The sequence below is a fragment of the Anopheles funestus genome, chromosome 2RL (assembly GCF_943734845.2).
Source record: "Anopheles funestus chromosome 2RL, idAnoFuneDA-416_04, whole genome shotgun sequence".
NCBI lineage: Eukaryota > Metazoa > Arthropoda > Insecta > Diptera > Culicidae > Anopheles > Anopheles funestus.
The window spans coordinates 88,836,807-88,852,570 of record NC_064598.1 but is presented as its reverse complement, the minus strand read 5'-3'; the positions used below and the strand labels follow the sequence as shown (position 1 = coordinate 88,852,570).

Sequence of the window (15,764 nt, the reverse complement as noted above, 5' to 3'; positions counted from 1 at the left end):
CTGGCAGCCAAACTTGAAAAGGTTCCGGCAGGCAGATGATTTGCTGAGCAAAGCAAACCTCTTGAAGGTCAAGTATCGGTTCGGGTGCGGGCGAGATTAGTTTTTTGTGGGTGGTACGGTGTCGATAAGTATTCCTGCCGACAACCACCACTAGCAAAACCGCCCGTCCATGCTTGTGCTAACAAATTATATGGCAAAATGAAGATACGAAAGCGGCCGGAAATTGGATTCTTCCTCGCTCCGCTACCGTGGCTTACGCGTTTTCGCTTAAGCCGAAGTGTATATGAAGCGCCAAAGATGGTAAATTATCAAACCGGCAGTAGCCGGTTCAATTTCCCGTGCTAAGAGAGTTTAAATGGTAAGAAAAGTGATAGCGATTTGCTTTGTTTAGCCATTCGGGGCGTTAAAGGCGTTTGCGATGGGATAATGTGTAAAGAAGCAGCTCATGCTGTAAAGCTCATTACACCCTTTTTCGTTCGTTCGTTCGGTATGGTAAAGGATTGTTGTGCGGTTGCTGACGGTTGGGAAACCGGTATGCAAGCTCATTTACAGCGCAGCCTCAACCTGAAACACAGTAACAGGATTTCCATGAATTGTGTGGATAAAGTGATGTGATGGAAATTGATTTTTTGTTTAATTTAGCTAATTTTATGAGGCTTGTTAGCAAAGGATTACCGTTAAACAGTGCGTGGCGTTAGTGGTGTATTGAAATTTCCTTTTACTAAAACACTTTACCCACTGTTCTCCCATTGTGATGTACACAACATTGGTTTTAAAGATATTCAAATGTATAAAGAGCTCTAAATACAAGAGTTTGATTTGGATAACATTGTTGTAATTAAAATCGAATATAATGTATGACATTAGCATACATTTAGGCGAAGAAGTTTTCTTTGTTTAATTCAAATTGACTTTGAAATATATTGAAATAAAAAAAAAAACAACTAAGAAGTAGTACATCAATAACCAGAATGTGTAAAGCACTTAATTACACAAGTTTCATAACGTTAATAGAGTTTAAAATCTCAACCAAATCCTACAGCCTCTTTGATAATCTCTTCACACAAAGCACACCGGCCCAGTAAATCGGATCAAGGCTTGCATTCGTCTGTGCTTCATCAGTAATTGAAAACAAGCAATGAAGGCAGCTTTTGGCTTCCCGAAGTCACTCCACAAATCCGTAACGGGTAAAGAAAGGTTTGTAAACTTCCACCTTACCTTCGGGTGAAACAAGTTGCACTGCATTTCCCTGCTTGTTTCTGAGAAAAAGGCCACCCTAGGCAATGCACTTTCTACACAACACCCGGGGTCGGGTGGAATAAGAGCTGGTTGGTGCGGTTTCGGAATGCTTCCGGCCTGCCTGACTACAAACACGAACGCCACAGGTACGGTTGGGTTTGCTGCAAATGTGGTTCCACCTTCCTACTCCGGCGCAGCTTTGTACGCTTTTGTTCGTAGGCATTCAGAGGGCTGCTGGCGATGAAGCGAGCAGGTTTTGCCGAGTGCAAAATGTTGCAGTCGGCACCCGTACATGGTTGCATGGGAGAAATAATGAAAATTAAATTACGTTCCTTTCCTACTAGAATCTTTGTACGTGGAAAAAGGGTACGAAAGCTGGCCGTAGTGCGACGGAAGAAAATGATGCAAAAGGGTATTTTACATAATTACAAATACTACCGACAGTACCGACGCATTAATCTCGGTAGCGGGCGTCGGGATTTATGTATTTGTTCATTCTTGCGTGGAATTATTTAGCTACTTTCATCATCATCATCATCAAGCCGTAACGATCGCTTTGACTTAGAAAGCTAATAATCTACGACGGCTTATCGTATCGCCTAGTGTGTGGAAAACCTTACACTAAAAAAAACGGGTTTGGTTATTTTGTAATGTGCCGCCCATAGTATGCTGCGGGTAAAAACATGCTTCTTCACTTACTTTAAACAATTTTACATAACATTTCTTTGGATGGTTGGCTCGTTCTCGACAAACTGCGAACGCTGAAGAATGGGCACGAACCGGCGTAAATCGTGTATCCTTCCTGTGTGCATGCTCTATTTAATGCGGGTGTCACTCGATCTAGTGTGTGCCCATCCGAGCACGAAACGTTGAGGGGACGGGGGACTTATCAAATAGACCATGGGACTTATTCTCCATACCGCTAAGCTGCTGCCGTACGGCTGCCTGTCAAGCAACGGCAGCCCAGAAGCGGGCGCACACTTTAAACGAACCCGAACACTTCCCGTGTTTCAGCACTGTCATCTACTTCCAAATGGGGGTGTAGTAAAAACCCCCAAGCACTAAGACTACTCCCTCAAGGTACCACTCGTGAAAGTGGCCCCGAAGCGACTCGAATCAGCTTGGTTTGAGGGTTTATATCGATTTTTCTTGCCCCTTTTGCCAAGCGTTTTTTTCCTCGCCGATCTATCTCGGCAAAAAGAGGATTTTCAGCCGTTTGGTCTAGTGGAAGTTAGCTACAGCAAACCGGGAAGCTAGTTTCCGGGTGTGAAAGGCGCGCGAGCGAGCAAAACAGTAAGGGTCCGTTTTGAGATAACACATTCCCACAGCCACTCACCAGATCGACATCCTTTGGCTAAATGCTGCACCATTATGGTAGCGAAGAGATGAGAAAACAGCACCAAAGAGGTAAGAACAAGCCAACGAGAAAAAAAAGCAGGAAGAAAAGCTCTTTCCTTTCGCTACGAAGTATAACATGCGGGCTCACAAGGGTACCCTTTCGCGTACCGTACAACAGCAGCAGCATTGGTTGGTCATTTGGTGATAATGTTCCACCGTTGTCGTCACTGATAAGAATACCGACCGGTCGACCAGTCGTTAGGGTCTCATGGATCCTCGCCCGTAAATGTATGCGTGTGTATCGCCTAATCGAGCGACCGTTCACCAGCAAGAACGGCGCAGCGTAGTGGACTTTACTTTGTGGCTCAGTATCACCAACCACCCCCAAAAAAAAGGGTTTCCCATTGAATAGCATTCAGGCCCCAGGTTGGCGGTGTTGTAATTCATGACGTAAACGGTGCACGAAAACGGCCTCGCGATTCGCTACGAAGCCCGTGCAGCAAATACACAACCGACCCGACACGGCCCAATGAGTTCAGTTTTGACCGGGCCGAGGATGCAATAAAACCTATTCCCCGAGCGCTAATGACCGTGAGCATTCAGTCTAATTGGGTATGTGGTTGCATGAGGGATTTTGGATGATGTGCTTTACGGTCAAAATGAGACAGGATCTCGGACAGGAAGAGTAACTCTAGATGTTTTTCAAAAGATTTGTGAAAAGGGCTTTATTACGATATTGATTTCAATGTTATATTGTTGATAAAAATGTAACAAACTTTATTAATGTCATTCATTGCTTTATTTAGAGCTTTATCATTATCCTGGTCACTGCACCAAAAAATATTTCTTTAAAAAATTGCGAGCAATTAGACAAGCACAAACCATTTTAATGTTACAATGTTATTGATGAGCTAAGATGTTTTATTTCAATTATGTCAGAACAATTTTCTTCTAATTATTATCAAACTGTTCTCTCTTTAACATTGAAGCATTCACTGCTGAAGCCAATGCTGGAGATAAACGCTTCAGAAACAGATAGCCGTCTATCTTCATTTTACTACCCAGTTTCCTGCATAAAGTTGACAGATTTTTTGCAAAACCACTTCCATCTGGTCTGAAACAGAGCCTTGAACAAACGGAAACTAGCAACATCACTACCGTCCGGGCCACGTCCGTGTCTGGCGTGTGACGATCGCAAAGCAACACGAGCGTAACGGAACCTACTCATTTTTAATGATACCACTATTAGGGTTGCCGAGTGTGGTACTGCTCCTTCTTGAAACAATCCACTACACTAGTACCGAAAGCAGACAGAGGTGTATGACTGCCTTTTTATATATCTTTTTCCTTCGCCAAGGTACTGGGCAGAGAAGCAGAAAATAAATGGCACACGATTGCCGTTCGCCATAAAAGCAAAAACCGGTCGGGGTTTGAGGATCGATTTAGGGTGATTATACACACTGCCAAAGCGAATCAACTCAACACGGTACGATCTCGTTGGCGATACGGTCGGCTGGTCGTATTAATAGGACCGGCGTTTTGACTTTTTACTCATTGATTCTTTACCAATGTGTGGGAAGCAGAAGAGGGGTGTGTGTGTGTGTGCGTGCGTGGGTGAAGAAAGCAATTGGAAATTAATTTTAATCACATCATTTAGGACGGTTTTTATTTGCATTAAGTTTGTGATAGGCGGGAAAAATAATGATGGTGTGGTATTTGCAGGTATTTGCAGGTGTGGTAGAGCATGCTGACATTTAGATTCGTGCGAAATCGTTTAGCAAAATTGAGAAACGTTTGCAAATGCGCCGCAAAGTATGCAATTAACGTGACAATTTGGTTTAAAATGTTAACATTAAGTGACGAGTTTTCTTGGTTAAAACATAATGCTAAGAAATTTTCTTGGAACACTTCAAACATGAATGATTTTGCTTGTTGCGCGTTACATTTTTGTTTATGTGTTTTATTTACTCAAACAAAGCAAAGTATCCTCACCAAACCGCGTTCATCTCAAATAGCTCGTTGAAAAACGTTATAATATTTTAGCTGACGGAATTTTTGCATACGATCAAACGCCAACCCCCCATAGCCTCCATTTACTGCGAGGGAAAATTTCGTTTCGTCGAAAGCATTTTACATTCGCGAGCTTTCCTACTCATTTTTCCTTTTTTTGTGTTTTGGTTACCAGCCTGACACCGATCGTGGGCCATGTTCGAAGCAATCTCGTACGAGTGGCGGGCGTGGCACAAAAATCTCAACATTTCGGAGCGGGCCCTTACAAGAACGAAAGAAGCAAACAAGACGCTGCTCCTCATTTCTTTGCCCAACGTACGCCTTTATGCGCCTTTTATGATTTTGTGTTGTATGAAAAAATGGGTGTGAGTGTGCTTCTAATCCGCCCGTTCTCTTTGTCGAAGCTTTCCTACATACAAATTCTCATACTTTTATCTACATGTGTATGTGTGGGAGCGGTCGAAAGCGTCAGGAAGCAAGCACGAGAGAAGAAGAGGAAAGTAAGAAAAAAATACACACGAAACATAATGCTCGCCCTGTCTTGGGATATTCCTTGTATGCACGAATGTCCTAAAAACATTCAGCAACAAAATGGTGGAAGAGCAAACCGCACCCGTGGAGTGGAGTGGAACACGGGACGTTTTGTTGTGCGCTTGAGTGAATGCTTTGTTGCTGTTTTGTGGCGCTACTGGGTGACCTTCCGCTCCGCTCGACACACGTGCCGCCGCTGTCCCAAATTGCTTCCAGCACATTTCCCATAACTGCTTCATTCATTCGCATGCCGCATGCTCGGTACTGTGGCTGGAAGATATTTTTATTTTCATTTCTCATTCCTTCACTTTTTCGTTTGTTTGTCGGATGCTATTGTTTCATCGTTTTGCACAAAGGACACAGTTCACAGTTCGGTGCGTAAGCGCCCGCTGTGGCGGCACCATTCTCGTTTTTACTCCACCCCCGTCGGTTACGAAATTGGTGGGCGATCGGTACGCCGCAGGAAACATCTTAAAGCACGCATATACGCGTACCGCTCGTTGCGCTTTAATTTCTATTTTCCCAGGCACCACGAAATGTGTCCACCGAAGGTGCACTGGATGGAGTCGATAAGAAGGTAGCAGAGTTCGGGGGCGAATTGTTTTCAGAAAGCAACACGAACCGAAGCGCAGGTAAAACTTTTTCCACCATCATCAAGCTTAAGACGATGAACATTCCTAGCGCGAACACAAAAGCCCGGCCCTTTGGATGGCCTGAGCTACTTTGTGGAAGTAATTTCCTGGCTTCCAGGTAAGACATCGGAAGATTTGCTTGAAATCAAACGACAAACATCCGGGCCATAAGAGGTAAGAATGAGAGAGCGAGAGAGAAGAGCGCAAAATGAACTTGAAAAGTCTGATTTCGTCTTATCAGCGTTGGCGGTGAAGAGGACATGCAAGGCAAAGGGATGAAAGTGACGAGGGGAAAAACGGAAAAATCAATATCATTTCTTCAGTGGAGTGGCACAATCATACTCATAACACAGCAAGGATCGAATGTGTATCATTCCGAAGTGGAATTTGTCTTCAAAGTACGGACGATTTTTTTCCACAATACAAAATATGTCATACCGAGACAGAGGCACGAAGCAGAAATCTTCCTATTTGCATTGCTTGTTACAAGTCATTTTTAAATATTGATATATTATCATCACCGACTTATTTATGAATCGTACAATAACCATATCCCTGAAACCGAAGCTAACAGGATGTTGTTTTAATCGATTATGGAATTGCAATCGATAAAACCCATTCCATTTGCCAATTCTCTGTCTATTTCCTGCCTGTTGACTAGCTCGTGAATGTTTCTTTTCTACTTGCATTATTATTTTCCAATCCATCCCGAAACCAATTCCATGCCGACGGAAATTGAATTTGATGAAATATGCAAGTAATTGACGGTGGTAAAATCAATCCCCTGTTCTGGTGGAGTACCGTGCCGGTAGGGTTGGGGGACCCTCGTGTTCAAAAAGGGTTAATGAATGCCAGGATAATGGAATAACTGTAACCGAGACAAGTGATTCCATTCATTATGCTGCTGATGCATGCATTTTAATGCGGTAAAGGGTCAGCAATAACGTTGTGCAATACTTGATTGGGAAATAAATATGATTATTTATGTAAAACCGTTGGTTGATTGAAGTGAACAGGGAGATGTATTTTTTTTGTATTATTTGTTCGTTCATGTACTGCGTTGGAATGGGTTGTTTCATAATAGATGAATAAACTAGTCTATGATGAATATGTTTAGCTTCCAATGCTAGTAAACCACATCGACTAGTTTTTTTTAAAAAGACCCCAAAAACGCCTAATATTATGCAATCCACGTAACAGATTGTTCAATTTAACATAAGGATATAGATAAAGGTAGGAGGTTTTCTATTTTAGGCGTTTACTAGGTGTTTGCTTTAATTCCTTATCAATTGATGAATACCTAGCCATTTTCTAATGAAATTTAATTATATTTATAAAGTAACTCTTAAAATAATTCAATGTCATTTTTAGTCATAATGAAACTTTTGAAAAGAGTCATTCATATAAATCTTCAATGAGTAGTCATCCGGAGTCCTTTGTATTTTTAAAGATTCATTCTGATTCATGAATCTGAATCAGATTCTCAGAAAACTAGCAATTTTATCTGATACTTTCGCGTTATGTAACACATTTCATCTGTTCCATCATAAGTCCCAACAAGAAATGTTATTTCTGCAACTCCATTCACTCTAGTCACCGAAAGCTAGCACTTACAAAAGGTATAATACAAACAGTCACACCAGAGACGTCCAACGCAAGGTTGAAACTGTTGCGCTACTTACGTACTTTGTCAGATAATGTTCACATCGAGTGTGCTTGTGCACCTTCCACGAAGGTTTGCCCTTGCTCTTCGTGCCGTTGTTGTCTTTAACGTTAGTTTGCTCATCGGCTTGGAAAACGGATGTGATTAGCTTCATTCTGGATAGTAAATATTTTCACAAACCAAAAATCCCCCTCTTTTTTACATCCCCTGTCGCAGGTGTGATGGTAGCAAAGGGAGTGCCACACCATACCACTAGCGATGAAAGCACCGCCCGAGATCTCTTCCCGTGAGTTGTTCAATCTTGTGCGCTTTACAAGTACTTCCTTCACAGTGTTCAGTGTTCCATTTGGGACTACAGCCCGAGATTTTGTGTAGTGTGTAGTGTTCCCATGCTTGATTCGTTCGGGTTTCACCTCATTTTTCAACGACTAAAGTACCGCGCACACACACACAGTACTCCACAGTTGACAGCAACCGCAATGATACGGCAAGATTTCTGCAGGAAGCTTACTCGTCGAGTGTGCTTCGGGGTTAGAGAACCATTCCGGCCCTGGGTCGCACAACCCTGGTACGCCATCGACAGGTTTCGCCTCTTGTAACGCTAACCGACTGTTACGCCTGCTCAGATAGCTCACAGAAGATTACGCGGTACGGCAGTCGGTCCGTATTGCGGTACTTGGTCTCATGCGGTTGTTGGTTACTTGATGAGGTTATTAAAAATGAATTCACCTCTTTGGCCAGCCTCGGAAGCAAAAAAGGTAGATCGAAAATATGACCCTGAGGCAGTGATCTATTTCCACCATCATAACCAGGTAATGCTAGCGTCCCTACCTCGAGTGGGGCTGATATTTTTAGACGCTTTCATCCGTATACCATGTGCAGAATCGTCCGGATTTTCTGCTTCTGTTTTTGTTCGTTGCGGGGTGCTTTTGTGGGATGTTTCATGTGTGGTTGTTTATGGCTCCCGAAGGAATCACCGTAGGTAAGGTGTTATCAATGGGATAAAGTGATCACTGAATGGCAATAAAGCTCATGAACTCATAGAAAAGAAGCTTAGTTGTATAGTTGGTTGTAAGCAGCATCTTTTTCTCACGGTTTATCGGAATGCCAGGAGTATACATAGACTTCTTGTAATAAGACATACAAAAATAATTTATATTTAAGGGAATAAAGCTCTGTCTCTGTTAGAATCTAGACACAAATTCCTCAATCGGCCAATTTCTGGTTGCGATATAATGATTTGAGCATTAAGTCAAACGTATTTGATTATAATTTCACCTTAAAAAATTGACTGCCACGTCAGCTTCTATGTGTTTTGCTAAATTTCCCCAAAAAAAGCTAAGACTATAGCATTAGGAGATTGCCCAATTTAAAGAATTTTTTTTAATTTTTTTATTTCAAGCAATTCTTGAGTGAAAAGTAACTTATTTCAATCAAATTGCATTAAAATAAATCAATTTATAAAATTTTGAAAAATTACTCAAAAAAAAGCTAAGGCTATAGCCTTAAAATTTTCAAATTTTTAGATTTTTTTTTATTTTTGTATTATTTTTTACTGTTTTTGTAATTAAAGCATTATTTGCGTGAAAAGAAACTTATTTGAACCAATTGGCATTAAAATAAATCAATTTAATTTTTTTTGCAAAATTTCTCAAAAAAATGGCAAGGGGTACCCCTTATGAAATTTTCGAGTTGAAATTTTTTTAAAATTTTTTTTCCGATTTTTTATTCTTTTTTGTGTTTAAAGCATTATTTGAGTGAAAAGAAACTGATTGCAACAAATTCGCATTAAAATATATCATATTTATAAATTTTGCTCTATTGCTCAAAAATGAGGAAAATTTGACATTTTCTCAAACAGGGTAAGGAACTTGGTTCCTCGAATAACTTCTGGCACAGACATCTGAGGGCATGGCTGTCCAAGAAGAAAATGTAGCCATTGATGCCATATATCGACCACAGGTTAAAGATTGGCGATCCGTTGGATACTGACCGAGTTATAGGCAAAACTTGGTGCAAAAATGAGGAAAATTTGACATTTTGTCAAACAGGGTAAGGAACTTGGTTCCTCGAATAACTTCTGGCACATACATCTGAGGGCATGGCCGTCCAAGAAGAAAATGTAGCCATTGATGCCATCTATCGACCACAGGTTAAAGATTGGCGATCCGTTGGATACCGACCGAGTTATAGGCAAAACTTGGTGCAAAAATGAGTCTTATGAAATTTTCAAATTTTTAGAATTTTTTTAATTTTCTTAAATTTTTTATTCTTTTTTTTTTAAACATTTTTTTAGTGAAAAGGAACTTATTTCAACCGATTGGCATTAAAATAAATCAATTTAATTTTTTTTGCAAAATTTCTCAAAAAAATGGCAAGGGGTACCCCTTATGAAATTTTCGAGTTGAAATTTTTTTAAAAATTTTTTTCCGATTTTTTATTCTTTTTTGTGTTTAAAGCATTATTTGAGTGAAAAGAAACTGATTGCAACAAATTCGCATTAAAATATATCATATTTATAAATTTTGCTCTATTGCTCAAAAATGAGGAAAATTTGACATTTTCTCAAACAGGGTAAGGAACTTGGTTCCTCGAATAACTTCTGGCACAGACATCTGAGGGCATGGCTGTCCAAGAAGAAAATGTAGCCATTGATGCCATCTATCGACCACAGGTTAAAGATTGGCGATCCGTTGGATACCGACCGAGTTATAGGCAAAACTTGGTGCAAAAATGAGGAAAATTTGACATTTTGTAAAACAGGGTAAGGAACATGGTTCCTCGAATAACTTCTGGCACACACATCTGAGGGCATGGCCGTCCAAGAAGAAAATGTAGCCATTGATGCCATCTATCGACCACAGGTTAAAGATTGGCGATCCGTTGGATACCGACCGAGTTATAGGCAAAACTTGGTGCAAAAATGAGTCTTATGAAATTTTCAAATTTTTAGAATTTTTTTAATTTTCTTAAATTTTTTATTCTTTTTTTTTTAAACATTTTTTTTAGTGAAAAGGAACTTATTTCAACCGATTGGCATTAAAATAAATCAATTTCATTTTTTTTGCAAAATTTCTCAAAAAAATGGCAAGGGGTACCCCTTATGAAATTTTCGAGTTGAAATTTTTTTAAAATTTTTTTTCCGATTTTTTATTCTTTTTTGTGTTTAAAGCATTATTTGAGTGAAAAGAAACTTATTGCAACAAATTCGCATTAAAATATATCATATTTATAAATTTTGCTCTATTGCTCAAAAATGAGGAAAATTTGACATTTTGTCAAACAGGGTAAGGAACATGGTTCCTCGAATAACTTCTGGCACACACATCTGAGGGCATGGCTGTCCAAGAAGAAAATGTAGCCATTGATGCCATATATCGACCACAGGTTAAAGATTGGCGATCCGTTGGATACCGACCGAGTTATAGGCAAAACTTGGTGCAAAAATGAGGAAAATTTGACATTTTGTCAAACAGGGTAAGGAACTTGGTTCCTCGAATAACTTCTGGCACATACATCTGAGGGCATGGCCGTCCAAGAAGAAAATGTAGCCATTGATGCCATCTATCGACCACAGGTTAAAGATTGGCGATCCGTTGGATACCGACCGAGTTATAGGCAAAACTTGGTGCAAAAATGAGTCTTATGAAATTTTCAAATTTTTAGATTTTTTTTAATTTTCTTAAATTTTTTATTCTTTTTTTTTAAACATTTTTTTTAGTGAAAAGGAACTTATTTCAACCGATTGGCATTAAAATAAATCAATTTAATTTTTTTTGCAAAATTTCTCAAAAAAATGGCAAGGGGTACCCCTTATGAAATTTTCGAGTTGAAATTTTTTTAAAATTTTTTTTCCGATTTTTTATTCTTTTTTGTGTTTAAAGCATTATTTGAGTGAAAAGAAACTGATTGCAACAAATTCGCATTAAAATATATCATATTTATAAATTTTGCTCTATTGCTCAAAAATGAGGAAAATTTGACATTTTCTCAAACAGGGTAAGGAACTTGGTTCCTCGAATAACTTCTGGCACAGACATCTGAGGGCATGGCTGTCCAAGAAGAAAATGTAGCCATTGATGCCATCTATCGACCACAGGTTAAAGATTGGCGATCCGTTGGATACCTACCGAGTTATAGGCAAAACTTGGTGCAAAAATGAGGAAAATTTGACATTTTGTCAAACAGGGTAAGGAACTTGGTTCCTCGAATAACTTCTGGCACATGCATCTGAGGGCATGGCCGTCCAAGAAGAAAATGTAGCCATTGATGCCATCTATCGACCACAGGTTAAAGATTGGCGATCCGTTGGATACCGACCGAGTTATAGGCAAAACTTGCTGCAAAAATGAGTCTTATGAAATTTTCAAATTTTTAGAATTTTTTTAATTTTCTTAAATTTTTTATTCTTTTTTTTGTTTAAAACATTTTTTTAGTGAAAAGGAACTTATTTCAACCGATTGGCATTAAAATAAATCAATTTAATTTTTTTTGCAAAATTTCTCAAAAAAATGGCAAGGGGTACCCCTTATGAAATTTTCGAGTTGAAATTTTTTTAAAAATTTTTTTCCGATTTTTTATTCTTTTTTGTGTTTAAAGCATTATTTGAGTGAAAAGAAACTTATTGCAACAAATTCGCATTAAAATGTATCATATTTATAAATTTTGCTCTATTGCTCAAAAATGAGGAAAATTTGACATTTTCTCAAACAGGGTAAGGAACTTGGTTCCTCGAATAACTTCTGGCACAGACATCTGAGGGCATGGCTGTCCAAGAAGAAAATGTAGCCATTGATGCCATCTATCGACCACAGGTTAAAGATTGGCGATCCGTTGGATACCGACCGAGTTATAGGCAAAACTTGGTGCAAAAATGAGGAAAATTTGACATTTTGTCAAACAGGGTAAGGAACTTGGTTCCTCGAATAACTTCTGGCACATGCATCTGAGGGCATGGCCGTCCAAGAAGAAAATGTAGCCATTGATGCCATCTATCGACCACAGGTTAAAGATTGGCGATCCGTTGGATACCGACCGAGTTATAGGCAAAACTTGCTGCAAAAATGAGTCTTATGAAATTTTCAAATTTTTAGAATTTTTTTAATTTTCTTAAATTTTTTATTCTTTTTTTTGTTTAAAACATTTTTTTAGTGAAAAGGAACTTATTTCAACCGATTGGCATTAAAATAAATCAATTTAATTTTTTTTGCAAAATTTCTCAAAAAAATGGCAAGGGGTACCCCTTATGAAATTTTCGAGTTGAAATTTTTTTAAAAATTTTTTTCCGATTTTTTATTCTTTTTTGTGTTTAAAGCATTATTTGAGTGAAAAGAAACTTATTGCAACAAATTCGCATTAAAATGTATCATATTTATAAATTTTGCTCTATTGCTCAAAAATGAGGAAAATTTGACATTTTCTCAAACAGGGTAAGGAACTTGGTTCCTCGAATAACTTCTGGCACAGAGATCTGAGGGCATGGCTGTCCAAGAAGAAAATGTAGCCATTGATGCCATCTATCGACCACAGGTTAAATATTGGCGATCCGTTGGATACCGACCGAGTTATAGGCAAAACTTGGTGCAAAAATGAGGAAAATTTGACATTTTGTCAAACAGGGTAAGGAACTTGGTTCCTCGAATAACTTCTGGCACATACATCTGAGGGCATGGCCGTCCAAGAAGAAAATGTAGCCATTGATGCCATCTATCGACCACAGGTTAAAGATTGGCGATCCGTTGGATACCGACCGAGTTATAGGCAAAACTTGGTGCAAAAATGAGTCTTATGAAATTTTCAAATTTTTAGAATTTTTTTAATTTTCTTAAATTTTTTATTCTTTTTTTTTTAAACATTTTTTTTAGTGAAAAGGAACTTATTTCAACCGATTGGCATTAAAATAAATCAATTTAATTTTTTTTGCAAAATTTCTCAAAAAAATGGCAAGGGGTACCCCTTATGAAATTTTCGAGTTGAAATTTTTTTTAAATTTTTTTTCCGATTTTTTATTCTTTTTTGTGTTTAAAGCATTATTTGAGTGAAAAGAAACTTATTGCAACAAATTCGCATTAAAATATATCATATTTATAAATTTTGCTCTATTGCTCAAAAATGAGGAAAATTTGACATTTTCTCAAACAGGGTAAGGAACTTGGTTCCTCGAATAACTTCTGGCACAGACATCTGAGGGCATGGCTGTCCAAGAAGAAAATGTAGCCATTGATGCCATCTATCGACCACAGGTTAAAGATTGGCGATCCGTTGGATACCGACCGAGTTATAGGCAAAACTTGGTGCAAAAATGAGGAAAATTTGACATTTTGTCAAACAGGGTAAGGAACTTGGTTCCTCGAATAACTTCTGGCACATGCATCTGAGGGCATGGCCGTCCAAGAAGAAAATGTAGCCATTGATGCCATCTATCGACCACAGGTTAAAGATTGGCGATCCGTTGGATACCGACCGAGTTATAGGCAAAACTTGGTGCAAAAATGAGTCTTATGAAATTTTCAAATTTTTAGATTTTTTTTAATTTTCTTAAATTTTTTATTCTTTTTTTTGTTTAAAACATTTTTTTAGTGAAAAGGAACTTATTTCAACCGATTGGCATTAAAATAAATCAATTTAATTTTTTTTGCAAAATTTCTCAAAAAAAATGGCAAGGGGTACCCCTTATGAAATTTTCGAGTTGAAATTTTTTTAAAATTTTTTTTCCGATTTTTTATTCTTTTTTGTGTTTAAAGCATTATTTGAGTGAAAAGAAACTTATTGCAACAAATTCGCATTAAAATATATCATATTTATAAATTTTGCTCTATTGCTCAAAAATGAGGAAAATTTGACATTTTCTCAAACAGGGTAAGGAACTTGGTTCCTCGAATAACTTCTGGCACAGACATCTGAGGGCATGGCTGTCCAAGAAGAAAATGTAGCCATTGATGCCATCTATCGACCACAGGTTAAAGATTGGCGATCCGTTGGATACCGACCGAGTTATAGGCAAAACTTGGTGCAAAAATGAGGAAAATTTGACATTTTGTCAAACAGGGTAAGGAACTTGGTTCCTCGAATAACTTCTGGCACATGCATCTGAGGGCATGGCCGTCCAAGAAGAAAATGTAGCCATTGATGCCATCTATCGACCACAGGTTAAAGATTGGCGATCCGTTGGATACCGACCGAGTTATAGGCAAAACTTGGTGCAAAAATGAGGAAAATTTGACATTTTGTAAAACAGGGTAAGGAACATGGTTCCTCGAATAACTTCCGGCACGGACATCTGAGAGCATGGCCGTCCAAGAAAAAAATGTAGCCATCGGTGCCATCTATCGACCACAGGTTAAAGATTGGCGATCCGTTGGATACCGATCGAGTTATAGGCAAAACTTGGTGCAAAAATGAGTCTTATGAAATTTTCAAATTTTTAGAATTTTTTTAATTTTCTTAAATTTTTTATTCTTTTTTTTGTTTAAAACATTTTTTTAGTGAAAAGGAACTTATTTCAACCGATTGACATTAAAATAAATCAATTTAATTTTTTTTGCAAAATTTCTCAAAAAAATGGCAAGGGGTACCCCTTATGAAATTTTCGAGTTGAAATTTTTTTAAAATTTTTTTTCCGATTTTTTATTCTTTTTTGTGTTTAAAGCATTATTTGAGTGAAAAGAAACTTATTGCAACAAATTCGCATTAAAATATATCATATTTATAAATTTTGCTCTATTGCTCAAAAATGAGGAAAATTTGACATTTTCTCAAACAAGGTAAGGAACTTGGTTCCTCGAATAACTTCTGGCACAGACATCTGAGGGCATGGCTGTCCAAGAAGAAAATGTAGCCATTGATGCCATCTATCGACCACAGGTTAAAGATTGGCGATCCGTTGGATACCGACCGAGTTATAGGCAAAACTTGGTGCAAAAATGAGGAAAATTTGACATTTTGTCAAACAGGGTAAGGAACTTGGTTCCTCGAATAACTTCTGGCACACACATCTGAGGGCATGGCCGTCCAAGAAGAAAATGTAGCCATTGATGCCATCTATCGACCACAGGTTAAAGATTGGCGATCCGTTGGATACCGACCGAGTTATAGGCAAAACTTGGTGCAAAAATGAGTCTTGTGAAATTTTCAAATTTTTAGATTTTTTTTAATTTTCTTAAATTTTTTATTCTTTTGTTTGTTTAAAACATTTTTTTAGTGAAAAGGAACTTATTTCAACCGATTGGCATTAAAATAAATCAATTTAATTTTTTTTGCAAAATTTCTCAAAAAAATGGCAAGGGGTACCCCTTATGAAATTTTCGAGTTGAAATTTTTTTAAAATTTTTTTTCCGATTTTTTATTCTTTT

General features: G+C 38.1%; 1 protein-coding gene and 2 long non-coding RNA genes across 13 annotated transcripts in view; 1 reads left to right on the top strand and 2 right to left on the bottom strand.

The window, feature by feature from the left end:
- LOC125762172 (potassium voltage-gated channel protein Shaw) overlaps positions 1-15,764 on the bottom strand; it is a 69,462-nt gene that overhangs the window by 39,469 nt on the left and 14,229 nt on the right. The window lies entirely within an intron of this gene.
- LOC125762213 (uncharacterized) overlaps positions 1-15,764 on the bottom strand; it is a 226,263-nt gene that overhangs the window by 210,052 nt on the left and 447 nt on the right. The gene's annotated exons all lie outside the window — the stretch shown is intronic.
- Positions 11,548-15,547, top strand: LOC125762211 (uncharacterized). Of its 3 annotated transcripts, none has more exons than XR_007418181.1 (3): positions 11,548-11,702; positions 13,656-13,745; positions 15,177-15,547. It is a non-coding gene; the product is annotated as an uncharacterized LOC125762211 (long non-coding RNA). The 3 variants fall into 3 exon arrangements; XR_007418182.1 differs by lacking the exon at positions 13,656-13,745 and adding an exon at positions 12,228-12,317; XR_007418183.1 differs by lacking the exon at positions 11,548-11,702 and adding an exon at positions 12,361-12,417.